Raw genomic sequence first — 12,087 nt, forward strand, 5'->3', positions numbered from 1 at the left:
TTACATGTATGTTTAAATTTCGTCACTATTTTAGATTTTTATTGAATAATTCCGTATATGTTTTTTTAATATAAAATATTCAAGGATTATTATTTTTTAATACTATCAGCTATCAAGTTGATTGAACTGACTTGATCAGCTTCAGCTTTAATTTGAAGTTAATGAGTTTAAAGCTGAAGCTGAAATATCAGCTGCAACCCCTAACCTACAGACAACATAGTTAATGTGTAATGTATATACTTTATCATAATACATGTGTTTTTTTATACTTGAATACTTATTTTTTTATTTTATAATACATGTGTTTTTTTAATACGTGTTTTTTTATAATATTTAATACATAAGAAAATATTGACTTTTGCCCGATATTCTTTGTATAAAAATAATACTTTCTTACATTACTATAATCATGGTAATAAACAAAGGTAACATTTACTCCAATCATTATATTTGTCCCCAAAAGTTTATGCAATTCTATCATACATACTAATTTTAATAAACAAAATTATTACCATTATTATTATAATTATATTTACTAACCTGTCATTACTAATATTTATCAAAAATACGTTGTAGTTGTTGAAGTCACTTTTACTCATATCAGTATGCAAATATAGTTAACAGTCAGAGTGCACCAAGCAGAAATATTATTATACATGCTGCAAAATACAAGATATATACATAAGGTACATATCATACAAGACCTATTACATGGAACTTAATACTTTTATCCCAGTATTTTTAAATTAAGTTATGAAAAACAAAAACAGTGTCCAACTTACTATAACTGAGTTATAGTAATTATTATTTACTGTAACTGAGTTATAGTAAGTTACTATAACTGAGTTATAGTAAGTTATTTAAAATAAGCATACGGTCATGATCTATATAATAAGTTTGAATGCAAAAGTTCATATTAATAAAAACTTTATCAGTATTGTAAACATAAGTTAAGTATTATAAGTATTTACAAGTATAAGTTATTATTAATAATAATAACTTATATATAAATTAATATATAACTATATATATTATTTTATATATAATTATTATATATATAATAACTTACATATAGTATATTAATGATACTATTTATAATAATATATAATTTTATATAAATAACTTATATATCAATAACATAACTTATACATGTTATTATGTATATTATGATATTATTGTTAACATTACAAGCGTATAATTTTAAATCAAAGTCAGAAAATATCAATGATTAAAAAATGAGGTAGATGCATAACAATAAAGCCATTTTTTCATTTATATGTAAACACCTAATATTTACATCTCACCGTGGGAAAACTTCGTTAACATTAGTCATTTTGCTTGCATAAAATATAGAAAAATCAATGGAAAAGAGTGGATATGTAAAAACGATTTAAAAGCTTTAAATTTCCTAAATATAATCTATTCATCACAACATTCGCCTGTTTGCTTTTTTTAAATGTTTCTGACTAAACCAATGTTTCGATTAAAGCAGTTATTACCATCACTAGCAGAAACAAAACTTTATATTTTGATCATTTTAAAAATGTCTCAATGGAATAGTTACTTTATGGAACAGTGTCTCAACGGAATAGTTACTTCATGTTTAATTGTTACTGGAAAATATGCTAAACATATATGTTAAACTTTGTAAATTTATTTTTTTTAATATAAAAAAATTCTTTTATAATGGTAATAAATGAAATTTTAAAACGTCTTTGTAATTGAGTTTCACAATGAAAAAATACATCGAAATTTTTTTTCTTTAATTACAATGTAAATAGAATGTATACAAAAACTATAATGCATAAAAGTTAAATTTTTAAATTTATTTCACGCACAATACGAATTATATTTGGCAACCATCGAGTAAGTTTTGTTATGATTTTGTTAATTATCAGTTTAAACCTTTCGGGAACCTTATGGGAAACCAGCCAAATCCCCAGATCCTTCGGCCCTGATAAAAACCAGATAAAGCCCAATCAAGCAAATTTGCTTTATTTTTTAACCAATGGGGCCCGTCCGGATACCAAAACACTTACCCGTTAAAATCCCAGCCCAGACAATAACCATGCGGTACCCGTCTGTCAATGTTGGCTGGGATAACCCTTGCCCCGTCTCTATAACCCTTATAATATTATAACCCTTGCCCATTTTGAAGCCTGTCAAAATTTTGCCAATAACAATCAGATACTTGAACGATTAGGAAAAAAAAAATTGTTTATCAAAAAAATGTGTTTTTTTATTTATCTGATATAATATTTTAGTTTTAAAATATTAAAAATAGCAAAACATTAAAATTTAACATCACCGGAATGGGTTATCAACCTTTGAAACTGGTTTTTTATGAATAAAGTTACATCTAATGTTTGATCATATTCTATAGTGCGATATTTAATAGATAAAAAGAATCAAGACAAATATAATTATTGATAAAATATATATATTCAAATTTTTTTTTTAAACGTTTTTTTCTGAGATATCATTATTTTACTAACTTTGTTTGACTGTGGCAAAGATATTTCAGAAGCGGTTTTACCGAAACTTATCATATTTTGAAAGCTTGTTGATTATGAATCAAGTTGTGCAATAAACCTTAAATTATATGTGTTAAAAACAAAATATAGCCATTTTTTAGTCAACATGGGGAGGGAGAAGGAGGGGGGGGGGTTGAATCAGCATCGCTTTTAAATAATTTAAAGAAATGAAACACGGTCTTAAGGAACAAGTTATTTGCAAAGTTTTTGAGGTTTATTGCATACCTCTAACATCAAACTAGTTATATGCAAAATTTTATTCTATATGATCTTTTGAATTTTGGATTATTTTTGCCACAAAATTTAGCAATTTTCAAGTTTCTGCCATTTAAAAATTGGCCCTATGGTAACCCCAAAAATTTTTTTAAATTATTTTTATCTAATTCACTCCCAACAAGGCTGCAAGCAACCAATGTTGCTTGCAGCCATAAACAGACTACATTAGAGCAATTTAAGGACGAATCAAAGCGATTATTATTATTCATGGATATATCCAACTTTAAATGTTTATTTTACACTAAAAACAATCATATAAAAAATAGATTTAATTGTATCAGTGATTTAATATAATTTAATACAAAATATTTAAAATAAAAAAAATATATATATAATATTACTGATGATGTTAATAATTTATCTAGTGATTATATTAATTATGAAATTTCATTTCTTGTTGTCTTTTATCCTCAAGAAATTTTATTTTTTTAACTTTTTTATTTTTTATTAATATTTTGTTAAACATTTTAGCAATTGTTTAAACACTTCTTAAAAAAAAAAAAAAACTATTTTTTATTTCTAATTATATTTGTTATTTTCGGTTTTCATTTTTATTTGTTATTTTATATATATTTTTACGTTACGGTAATGTAGAATTTATTGCTATTAATTTTTTAAATGGAGCTCGGCGATAAGGCTGAATACGCCTTCTTTTTGCTCCAGCCAATAGTTTATATAACTGTATTTGCAATATAAACATTTTTAAACGGCAAAATAAATAATTACAAAAAAAAAAATGTTAAGTTGCGAGCTTCTAGAAAGCAAGAAGTAGTGTTAAAGGGCAAAGTATTGAAGTGCGAGAAGAAAAAAACTAGATACAAAAAAGTTTTTAGAGCATGAAGAAAAAGATACAGTAAAAAGATGTGACTTTGGTAAAGACAAGTTAAATAAGGTTGGGTTTTCGTTAATGGAACTAGAAATTATAGCTTTCTTGAGCAACGACCATGATAGTATTTTTAGAAAAAAGAAAAAGATGCAACCTTACGAAAATGGGAGAGTGGCTCAAACTTGAAAAATAGAGGAGTCCAACTAAGTATACATCATATGAAACAAGCTTTTGGAGAAGACCAACATACCAAACTTTATTGAAAGCTTTTTATATTTTAAGAGCAGTAACTCTTGTCTTACTGACTTCAACTAATGCACGATAGAATCTTTGTGTTAGAGTAGTTAGCAATTCAGTCGTAGAACAATAGGCAGTAAAACATCAAAAATCATATTGATTATCAGAGAATAAATTATTAGACTCAAAATGGGATGTTAGAAAGTTGTTGATTAAAGACTCAAAGACCTTGAGAAGAAAGAAGACTAATCGAACAATGGTTAGAGAGATCAGAATGCTCTTCAGAGTTTTTAAATATCTAAACCATTTTAAAATGACATTATTTAGCAGCGGAAAAAAAGATTAATTTAAGTACTTATTAAATAGTTTAGATAGTTTGTATCACTTTTATCTTATATATTAAAGAATTGAAGAGAGCTCTAAAAAGAACACTTTTGTAAGACAAAATTTTATCTGGACCACAAGATGTAAAAGTGTCGAATTGAGAAATAACTGTAGGTATGAAAGCCGGAATGATTTGGGTGTCTAACAATTGGTTAACCTGTTCAACTAGTGTGGTAGGAAGAGTATTGTCATTAGATTAAGAAGTCATATAAGAGGAAAAGTTCTTTGCTATTAATTCTAACTTATCTTTGGGCATTAAGATCAGACCCATAGATTAAAAAGACATTAAGATCAAACCAATAAATTCTATATAAAATGTTTAACTTACCTTTGTTAATGGTACTTTTAAAGAATTTCTAAAAGGCTCTAGATCCTAATTTCTGAGATAAGATTTAGTAAACTAGGAATATTGGAGTCAAACAACTGTACAGTTGTGAAAAAGCGGTAAAAGAGCCATTTAAAAAACTGCTGAAGACACCAACTGACTTAAATGCATATACATAATATATACATAAATGCATGAGACTTTGCTCCAGAAACTACTTAACACCGAAAGAAATTATGGCAAGAAGTATAAAAAAAAATTTCTTTTCGAGATAATCAATGTTTTGATTATTGATTATTTTTGACTATTACCAACATTGGCAGACGGGTATCGTATGGGTTTATGGGAGACGAGTATCGTATGGGTTTACTGGGCTTACGGGAACGGGATTTTGATGGGTAAGTAAGGAGATTTAGCAACGAGACGCGGGCGTCATTTGACAACGGCGTTGCGTTATTAATGCGTCTTTTGACTAAGACCATTTAGCCTTTGTTGTGCAACACGTGCTCAAAAATCGTAAACAAATATGGCAGCCAACTACAGTTTGAAATCCGTACAAGATTTAGTTTTTTTTAGCTTCGCCGAGGATTTAATAGATGATAAAGAATTTTTAATTTTAAATGAGTTAAACGAGTCTCGTGAATTATATCCATATTGGAAATATGACAGGTTTGATATCAACACTTAGGATGATGGACAATGTCAAGTTGATTTTCTTTTCAAGAAGAAAGATCTCGTTACCTTGGTTGCTGTTTTTGGCATACCAGAAAAAATTATAACCTCGCAGGGAACTATATGCAGTGGTCTAGAAGGGCTTTGTGTTTTGCTGAAATGACTTGTTTTTCCGTGTAGATACACGGATATGGTGTCTTTATTTGGAAGAAACCCTACAGAGATATGCCTTATTTTTAATAAAATAATTGATTTCATGTTCAAAACCCACCGTCATAGACTTAACAATTGGAATCAACCGATCCTCCAACCTCAAAAATTGAAAGAATATTGCGATGCTATACACCAAAAAGGATCTACATTAAATAATTGTTTTGGATTTATTGACGGTACAGTTAGAGGGATCGCTAGACCTCAATTAGGTCAAAGAGTTGTTTATAATGGCCATAAAAAAAACATGCTCTCAAATATCAAAGTTTAGTATTGCCTAACAGTTAGATTAGAAAACAGATGCTACTATGTTGTCTGAGTCTGGATTGTTAGTTCAATTGCAAATTGAACTAACAATCTTGGCTATAAAATATTAACCATGCTTGGTTTAATAGACAGCCTTTGTGTATATATGGAGACCCAGCCTATCCATTATATCAAACTGTTGCCTTATAAGTTTTTGTCCATGAGCAATTTGCTCTCTCTCTAGTTTTTTATTTTCTTTATCGTATTCTAACTTTTCTTTCAGAAACACAAGTGTGTCTAAACCGCTTCTTCGATTTATAGTTTTTTGTTTTTTTTAAATTATATTATCTTCATCGTTTCGTTTCCGAGTCTCGCTAAATCTTTTCATGGCCTTTGTTCCCATTTCTACTGCCTTATTTTTTTCAATCTCATTTACATGTTTCTTCTGTTGAAACTCATCTTAATTTTTTTTTGGTGTCTGTAAAAATATTATACAAATCTTCTATTAAACTTTCTGTTCGGTAGGATTGTCACCTCCAAGTCCTGATGCTAATTTGGCTTTGCTAGCTTTTGCTTTATACTTTTGTAACAAAATCATAAATCTTTCACAAACACCTCGAGGTGTTGCGACACATCAATCACAATATCAAGAGTATTAATCACATCTGCAACAGAAGACCACTCTTGTCCACGCTCACTACCTCCTTGTTTGTGCAAAAGAACTCCATTTCCAGCTATTTCTCTTAACATAATCTTATTATATCTTTTTCGTCATCCCATTGCATGGATAACCTAAAAAGTTAAACAAAAAAGCTTAGCTTAATAAAAAAAACGTTGAAAAATAAATATTATTATGCGCAGCTAATGTTTTTAAAAGTGAAAAATTATAAAACAGTACTTAAAATGTTTACTTTTTAAAATTTGAATTATAAAACTTACTTTTTTACCATAAAAAAAACTCTGCCATTTTAAGCGTTCTGTAAACAACGTGAACACAAATGGTTTCAGGTTGAGAACGGAACGTATAAATTCAATACGCGTTATATTACTAGTTACCAGGCTACTTTTAGGGCTTTCACTGAGAAAACGAAAGTGCTATTTGGATTTTATCTGGGTTTTATCAGGGCCGAAGGATGGGGGATTTGACGGGTTTCCCATAAGGTTCCCAAAAGGTTTAAACTATCAGTTTAAAATTTAAACAGTTTAAAGTTTAGACAGTTTGATGGTTTAAACTTTAAACCATCAAACTGTCAAAAAAATCTTACATAACTTTTTTGATGGTTGCCATTTATAATTCTTATTGTGCGAAATAAATTAAAAATCTAATTTTTATGCATTATATTTTTTGTATACATTACATTTACATTGTAATCAAAAAGAATTCTTTTTTTCGGTGTATTTTGTCACTGAAACTCCATTAAAGATATGTTGTTTTAGAATTTCACTTATTTATTACCATTATAAAAGAATTTTTTATATATTTTTTTAATGAATTTACAAGTTTAACATATGTTTGGCATATGTTCCAGTAACTATTAAACATGTAGTAACTATTCCATTGAGACACTCTTTGCATTTTTAAAATGATCAAAATATAAAGTTTTGTTTCTGTTATACTTACAATGCTTATACTTGTTAATATTTATAATGCTTAACTTATGTTTACAATTCTGATAAAATCTGTATTGATATGAACTTTTGCATTCAAACTGTTATTATAAATCTTTAATTTAACTTGATAACTATAACATAAATAACTATAATTAAAAAACAAATAATAGTTATTATATAAATCATGACCATATGCTTATTTAAGTTAATTACCGTTTTCCTTTTCCATAACTTAATTTTAAAATGTTGGGATCAAAATATTAAGTTCTAGGTTAAAGGAACAAAAATAGGCCTTATATGATATGTACCTTATGTATATATCTTGTATTTTGCAGCATGTTTAATAATATTTCTGCTTGGTGCACTCTGACTGTTAACTATATTTGCATACTGATATGAGTAAAAGTGACTTCAACAACTACAATGTATTTTTGATAAATATTAGTAATGACAGGTTAGTAAATATAATTATAATAATAATGGTAATAATTTTGTTTATTAAAATTAGTATGTATGATAGAATTGCATAAACTTTCGGGGACAAATATAACTTTGTTTATTACCATGATTATAGTAATGTAAGAAAGTATTATTTTTATCTAAAGAATATCGGGCAAAAGTCAATATTTTCTTATGTATTAAATATTATAAAAAAACACGTATTAAAAAAACACATGTATTATAAAATAAAAAAATAAGTATTCAAGTATGAAAAAACACATGTATTATGATAAAGTATATACATTACACATTAACTACGTTGTCTGTAGGTTAGGGGTTGCAGCTGATATTTCAGCTTCAGCTTTAAACTCATTAACTTCAAATTAAAGCTGAAGCTGATCAAGTCAGTTCAATCAACTTGATAGCTGATAGTAAAAAAGAATAATACTTCATGAATATTTTATATTAAAAAAACATATACGGAATTATTCAATAAAAATCTAAAATAGTGACAAAATTTAAACATACATGTAAAAAAAATTTATGTAAAAAATTTGCCAAAAATTGTTGCTATTTATAAATGTTGTTGCCAGAGCCTTTGCCTAGGACTCACAATTTTGGGCAACCCAAATTGGGTTGTTAGAGATTTGTTTAAAAAGTGGTGCCCAAAAACCTTATTCCATTTTTGATTATCTACATAATTTTTTGGTAGAGTTCAAAGTTCTTCCAAAAGATGGTTTTATCTGTTAAAATGTTGAGTATGAAATCAATCTTGATGTTATAATATGTGATGCATCAGCTAGAGCATTTGTTAAGGGGCACAATGGTTATAACTGATGTAAGCGCTGTGTTCAGAAAGGAGAGTGGTGTGGCAAGATAAGGCTCCCACATATTTCTTCAATTTTAAACACTGATTCAGATTTTTGTCATCAAAAGCATTCTAAACATCTTAGTGGTGTGTTAAATGGAATTAAATTTTGACAGGTTGACAAAGTTTCCTTTAGACTTTATGCATCTAGTATGCTTAGGGTATGTCAATTAAAAAAGCATGTTCAAAGGCCGCAGGGTTGCTTAGATAAACACGTACAAGAAGATAAACAGAAGTTTAGTAATCCTCATTTTGATGGATCAGTAACCATTGCATTGAGGCTCTGTTTACGATATAAAAATATCAAGGTTTAGTCCTGTGGCGAATAGGTTATGTTTAAAGAATTTGTAGCTTTTTAGTTATATATATATATTTATATATATATAAATATATATATATATATATAATTTAATTACAGGAAGTCGCAAATGTCTTAACTACTGTAAATTTTCACACATTTGTGGAATTTGCTGACACTGTTATAAAAATAATTCTTCAGAAATAATTACTTATGCTTTTTTAAAAAAAAAATTTTAAAAGGGGGATTTAATGCAACTATTATTTAAGCTCATTTATTTTATAGTTTTTTTTGTGAAAGGAGAAACTTATTTTCGTGCCTGCAGTTAGAAATTAATTCCGATTTTTTATTTAATAAGCATTCTTGGTTTGCATGTGTAATTATTTCAAATTTTTTTTGTAGGCATATTTTGGAAATATTGTTATATGCAGGCGCTGTTTTAAGGATGGACCAATTGAGTATAAAATCATTAATATTTTTATCTTTTAATTCCCATATATATTTTGACAGCATGGTGTCTTTTGAATACTTTTTATTTTTAAAAGATTGCTTATGATTGGCAAAACATTTTTTCCATTGACCCTCTGCTATGTCAATATATTGTTTATTGGGTACATTCTTAGAGAAAACAACATTTGTATACCACATTTTTTGATAAACAACTTCCACTAATTAAACAATTGTTGTTTTGTTTACAATTACAATTTTCTGTAGTTTTTTCATTTAGGATCTCTTTTTTGTTTAGCAAAGCATTATTGTGACCTTTTATAACTCTTTCCATATTTTTTGTGCAACTGTAGCTAATTTTAGTTGTATTTCGATTAAAAATTTTATGTAATTTATTAGAGGGTTGGAAATGCTTATCGACCAATTTTAAAAACACTTTTCCAATGTTAGTGGAGACATTTTTGCTATATGGGAGGTTGAACCAAATTACATTTCTAGTTCTATTTCGCTTTTTTGTATTCTTTTTTTCAGGGTCAAATTTTAGTTCAAAATTTTATAAGGGCATCTTCAAATATTCGTGTACAGGAATTGAATACATTTTCATTAGAGGAACTTTGGTTTAACCAGTTATTAATTGAAATTTGGATTTGTTTTAGAATTTGGGGTGGATGATTTGAGTTAATATTAATATACAATAATTCATTATTTGGTTTTTTGAAAGATTTATATAAATTTTCAGAGTGGTTAAAACTTTTAACTTAAAAGAGTGACATCAAGAAAATTCACAATTTTTAAATTTATGTTTATTTCGATTTGAAAACCAATATTAAAAAAAATTTTTATAATATCTTTTCTAATTTTATCAAGCTGTGGACCAGATTTTTTATGCATCACTGTTAAACCATCGTCGCGATAAAGGACTAAATCTTTTTATATTGATTATTTTACTTAATAAATATAAAATATATAGTCCAACAAATTCACAAATTTTGGCTTTGTCATAACTACCCATTGTTACATCAAAGTTACAACAAGTTCACAAATTTCTGCTTTGTCATAACCACCCATTGTTACATCAAAGCAGTCATGTACGTTTTTCTTTTTCCAAGTTTCCTAATTAAAATAAAGTAAGGTTTTTCTATAATGTTTTATTATACAGATTGTTTCATCAGGAATAACTGTGTGGCTTTTTGCAAATTCAATTGTTTTATCTAAAATATCTGCAGTTATTGAGGGGTAAAAATCATTAATGTCAAATTGAATAAATGTACAGTCATTTTTATTTTCGATTATGGAGAGCCAATTTATAACATCAGTGGTATTTTTCCACTGTTGCAAATTTAATTTATTTCTAAGAATATTATTTTGTCCAATTTTATTTATTAATTTATTTCTAATATAATTAATTTATTTATAAGAATATTATTTTGTCCAATTTTATTTATTAATTTATTAATTTATTTCTAATATAATTAATTTATTTATAAGAATATTATTTTGTCCAATTTTATCTTGCCTACATGTCTAATCTCACTTTAACCAATAACCAATAACCTACAAGGAATAACCAATAACCTACAAGGAAGTTTGTTTTGGAAATTTGGTTTATGGTCTTTTTTTAGTGTTACAAAAGCTTGGGCAGGGGCAGTTGATTCGATTCTGTTATCAAGGTTTATTTTTTAGCAATACTTTGCGCTTCTAAATTATTTGCATTTTCCAAATTTTTAGGGGCTTTCTCATAAGAACTAGTAATACTGTCGCATAAAATTTTTTCATTAAAGTTTTTTCTTAATTTTTTTCTTAAGTAATCATTTCTAAAGAATTCTTTTTATAACATTGTCAGCAAATTCCACAAATGTGTGAAAATATACAGTAGTTAAGACATTTGCGACTTCCTGTAATTTAATTTTTGGTATAAATTGAAGTTTTATTAATTTGATCATTCATTTCTGATCAGTCTTTATTGATGAAACTCAGTGTTAAATTAAAAAAATTTATGTTAAGTAATTTTCTACTAATTTATATATATATATATATACATATATATGCATATATAAATATCTACTATAGCACATTTATGTGAGCATTAGCTCACTTTTTTTGCTTATCCTAATACGGCTTTTTTAGAAAAAAAAAAAGAAGAATAATGATTGAAAAGATTGCTGCCCCATGCCAAACACTCGTCAATGTAGCAGCACTCCGCTGCGAGTCAGGCTATTTGTCAGGCGATGTATATACTGAAGCCACCTGGCAGCAGTCTATTTCAGTATGATGTCACACTGCTCACCTGAATCAGCAGTATAAGATTATTTATTACAAGTACATTTTAAAACGTTGAAATTAATGTCGATTATAAAATTAAAGGTTATACTTTTCTACTTTTGATGGCGAAAAGTATATTTTTTATCTGAAGAGTTATGATGGGTGAAATCGTAAGAGTTTTATAACATATTAAAAATAATGTATGTGTTACCTATAAAATTTAAAACCAACAGTTAATTTTAATTTTTTTACAGCTCATATTGAAACGAAATATTGTGTAAAGAGGTTTTCAAAGAAGTTGTTTTAACAACAATGGAAAAACTTCCAATTCGCAAGAGAACCGTGAAAGCATTCGACACACGATCAAAGAATCGATTAAACGTTTGCTTAATTTCGTCAGTGTAGTTTTAATTATTTTGTTTGAAATAAACCAATCAAGTTATATATAAA

The 12,087-nt window shown here is 27.3% G+C and overlaps 1 long non-coding RNA gene across 1 annotated transcript; it reads left to right on the forward strand.

The window, feature by feature from the left end:
• Positions 1–7,460: 7,460 nt before the first annotated feature.
• Positions 7,461–12,087, forward strand: LOC136081948 (uncharacterized). Its single transcript, XR_010639268.1, has 2 exons — positions 7,461–7,775; positions 11,892–12,087. It is a non-coding gene; the product is annotated as an uncharacterized LOC136081948 (long non-coding RNA).

Source organism: Hydra vulgaris, chromosome 06 (assembly GCF_038396675.1).
Source record: "Hydra vulgaris chromosome 06, alternate assembly HydraT2T_AEP".
Lineage (NCBI taxonomy): Eukaryota > Metazoa > Cnidaria > Hydrozoa > Anthoathecata > Hydridae > Hydra > Hydra vulgaris.